Source organism: Eufriesea mexicana, unplaced genomic scaffold (genome assembly GCF_001483705.2).
Source record: "Eufriesea mexicana isolate 0111107269 unplaced genomic scaffold, ASM148370v2 scaffold876, whole genome shotgun sequence".
Classification (NCBI taxonomy): Eukaryota; Metazoa; Arthropoda; class Insecta; order Hymenoptera; family Apidae; genus Eufriesea; species Eufriesea mexicana.
This window is the reverse complement of record NW_016909003.1, coordinates 700-4,953: the sequence shown is the minus strand read 5'-3', so window position 1 is coordinate 4,953 and position 4,254 is coordinate 700.

Sequence of the window (4,254 nt, the reverse complement as noted above, 5' to 3'; positions counted from 1 at the left end):
CCTTATACTTACCTTGCTTACTTACACCTTCCCTTACTTCGATTCCTTTCCTTTCTTACAAGGAGTGTGCAAGTCCTTCCGGACACCGATTTAGTTGAAACTTTGCAGCTTTGTAAATAACGTCATGCAGTTTAAGAGAATATATTATTATAACCGCAATTACTAAATAGTTTTAAAGATATTTGCGATTAAAGTTTTATTACATCGTTAGTTAAGTGTTTATTTCCAATGTGTTTCAAGTTAAGTTGTAGCGTAAATGGCACGATCGAGAATTGATATACTGGAGGACTGGGGTCCGATCGCGTCCATAGCTCTCATAATTTTTTAAATATATTTTTTGTTTTGTATTTATTTCTCGCCTATGAAATTATTGTAAATACATAATTATAAATAAAATTTCTTAATAAAAAAAATTATCTTTTACGCTTTCTTATGCTAGTATATATTATTACAAAATAATAAGTATATTATGTAAGAAAAATACTTTTGTACAGCTATCTCATTTACTACAGAAAATACAAAATTATCGCTCGTGTAAGTATTAATTATTAAATTGAACATTGTATAAGAATGTTGCCCCTAATTCCAACTTTTCTGTGCAGCTATAAATGTTCATAAATTAATTAGAGAAGCTTGGAAATTTGTTAATTTTCTGCTGTCGGATTGACTTATTAAGATGTATTATTAGCGCCTAACCAGAAGTGGTATCTAGTTCGAATACAAATTTTACCGCCTCCGATCAGCGCCATTTATGATTTGGGTTCATAGATCGAAAAGCTAATACTAATATAGAATAAGCAAGGAGTCGTAGAAGAGCTGGTCACGTGGCAGACAAGGACAGAGAGGGGATAGAAAAGGACAGAAGGGCTCCGGTGGTGAAAAATTAATTCATTACTGAATTTCTGTAATTAATTTATGAACTTTTATAACTTCGTTGCAAAGCTGATACTTCAGGCTAAATTCTTATATAATTTTTGTACATAATATGATACGAATTAGTTAGTTATTAATTATTGTTAGATGGCGTCCATAATTTCGTAACGACGGCCATTACGATCTACCCTTAAAATATTTAATACTAAACGAAACTAGAAGCAAAATGTGAACAAAAATTATTTGAGAAGATTCGCAAGAACATTCTCTTTGTAATGCGTGCATGAAATTACAGAAATTAATTGCGTAGAGGATAGTAATTAATGAAAAATCAATGGCGTCTTCTACAACAATTCAAACACTCCATAGAATAAGAATTAATAATTAATTAATTGGGGATAAATTTATATCAAAAAATGTATTGGACAGTTCTTGAAATATCTGCCTTTACGATGCGATTGTAAAAATTCAAAAATTAATCGCTGGAATTGAGTATTAAGGAATTAATTAATTTTCTAATAAATATTCACACAGGAAAAGGTAGCGTCAGCTATAATTTTTATCTGGAAGCTTGTGCTTTGTTAGTTCCAGTACAAAATTATAGCTGGCGCTGACTGTTCCTTTTTGAATTTTTATTAGAAAAATAATTAATTACTCAATTCCAGCGATTAATTTATGAACTTTTATAATTTTATCGTAAAGTTGCAGCCCCAGCGAACTTTCTAATATAACTTTTGATATCAATTTTTTCCTACTTATTTATTTATTAGTGATTATTGTACGGAGCGTTTGAATTGTTGTCGAAGACGCAATTGATTTTACATTAATTACTATCCCATACGCAATTAATTTATGAAACTTTAAGCATTCATTATAAAAACAATGTCCTTGCGAATATGATCATATAACTTTTGATCACATTTTGCATCTAGTTTCGTTGAGTATGAAATATTTTCCCGGAAGATCGTGATGGTCGCCGTTACGAAATCACAGACGCCATCAAACAAAAATTAATACCTAAGAATTTAGAGTTAAATTCTTTACGAATATTCTATAAGAATGTTGCATGGAGTTCCAACCTTGAAATGAAATTATAAAAGTTCATAAATTAATTACAGAAATTGAGTAATTAATTAATGTTTCACTGCCAGAGCCCTTCTATCCTTTTCTATTCCCTCTCTGTCCTTGTCTGCGATGTGATCAGCTCTACGACGACCTCCTTGCTTATTCTTTATTCCTATTATTTTCTTGATCTTTGAGCCCAAATCAAAGATGACGCTGATCGCAGACGGTAAAATTTTTATTCCAACTAGATACCTCTTCTGGTTAGGCACTAATAATAGACCTCAATAAATCAATTCGGCAAAAGAAAATTAATCAATTTAAAAGTTTTTGTAATTAATTCATGAACATTTACAGCTGCGCAGCAAAGTTGGAATTATAGGCAACATTCTTATACAACGATTAAGTTAATAATTAGTTACTAGTAAACACGATTGCTGTAAAAAAGTGTCTTTCTTGCATAATATTCTTATTAAGTAATAAATATATACTGGCCTAAGAAAGGGTAAAAAATAAATTTTTTTATTAAGAAATTTTATTTACAATTTTTTATTTACAATGCTTTCATAGGCGAAAAATGATTACAAAATAAAAAATAGGTTGGAAGAAAAATACTAACTTATGAACCGGAATCGAACCCCGGATGGAAATTCTCGACAATCACCATTGGTCTACAACTCCGATTAAAAACTATTGAAAATAAATCTGTAATTAACCGAATAATAAAACTTTAATCGTAAATATCTCAAAAACTATCGAGTAGTTGACGCTGAAAAGATATATTTTCTTAAACTGCATGACGATATCTACAAACCTGCAAAGTTTCAACTAAATCGGTGACCCGAAAGACTTGCATTCTCCTTGGAAGTAAAGAAAGGAACACAAGTAATGGAAAGTACATAAGGTAAGTAAGGTAAGTTTAAGGTAAGTATAAGGTAAGTATAAGGTAAATAAAATAATAAAAATCTACTGCAAAGCAGGAAAAGAATTGTCCAGCGAATTTTTGGAATTGTCTGGACGAGCGACCTCTTATCATGTCATGTTATCCTGATACAAAGTTGTAAAATCCGGCGAAAATTTGACGGCACGGCTACAAAAGTATTGTGCAAGAATTCTTGGAAATGACGTCATTCAAGTACGTAAAAATGTATAAATAGTAAAAAATTAATAGTTACTATTAATAACAAATTAACATCGTAAATAATAAATTGTTCACAGCGTGAATTTATAACAAAAGTAAAAAATTAACGAAATATTAGTCATTACTTGAATCTATAAAGTACTAATGTTAAAATCTACCTACAATTTGCGAAAAGATTATAAATTATCACATTTATTGCTAATAAGAAATTGCTCACAACGTAAATTTATAATACCAGTGAGAAAATTACTAAATTATAGGCCATTACTAGTAAATATAACGTACTTGTGCACGATTTGCAGAAGCTGATAAATTTCAACACTTATTGCTAATAACAAATTAAAATTAATAATAAGAAATATTTTGAAACGTATATTAACGATAAAAGTCAAAAAAGTTAATAAATTATTAGCTCCTACTTAAACAAACAACATATTCGTGTTAAAATGTAACCATAACTTACAAAAAATTAATAAATCATTAAATTCATTGCTAATGACAAATTAAAACTGTTGATAACAAATAGTTTGCTAAGTAGATTAACGATAAAAGTCAAAAAAGTCAATAAATTATTAGTTATTACAGCGAAAAAGTAGCTTTTAGAGGAATCGGTAAAGTTCGGAAATTTTCGCCGATCTTCGGCCTGCCGCCGCTATATAAGGGGCTCGCGAGCAGGCTCGAGCCAGTTGTCGCTTCGACTTAGGGGGGTCCGCGTTAATATTCTTTCTTCTTGTTTCAGATTTTAATTATTTCTTCTTTCAGATTCTATTTCTTTTATTCTAGGTTCCATTGCTTGTGCATTTGAGTATTTTATACAATATTCGAATGCTTCGTCGTTGGCTTATTTGTATATCATCCATGGCCAGACCAATGGCTATTCAGTGGCCATTGTCCACTTTCTTAAATAATTTAACAATAATTTCTCCTTTCAGGTACTAATTATTTGTTGTTTCAGGTTCTTATTATATTTCTTCTTCCAGATTTTATTTCGTTATTTCTATTTGTCGTTATTTCAGCATTCGAGTATTTCGTACAATATTCGAATGCTTCGTCGTTGGTTTATCTGTATATCATCGATGGCTATAACAATGGCTATTCAGTGGCCATTGTCCACTCTCTTAAATAACTTAACAATAAATTCTTCTTTCAGGTTCTAATTATTTTTTTTCTTCCAGATT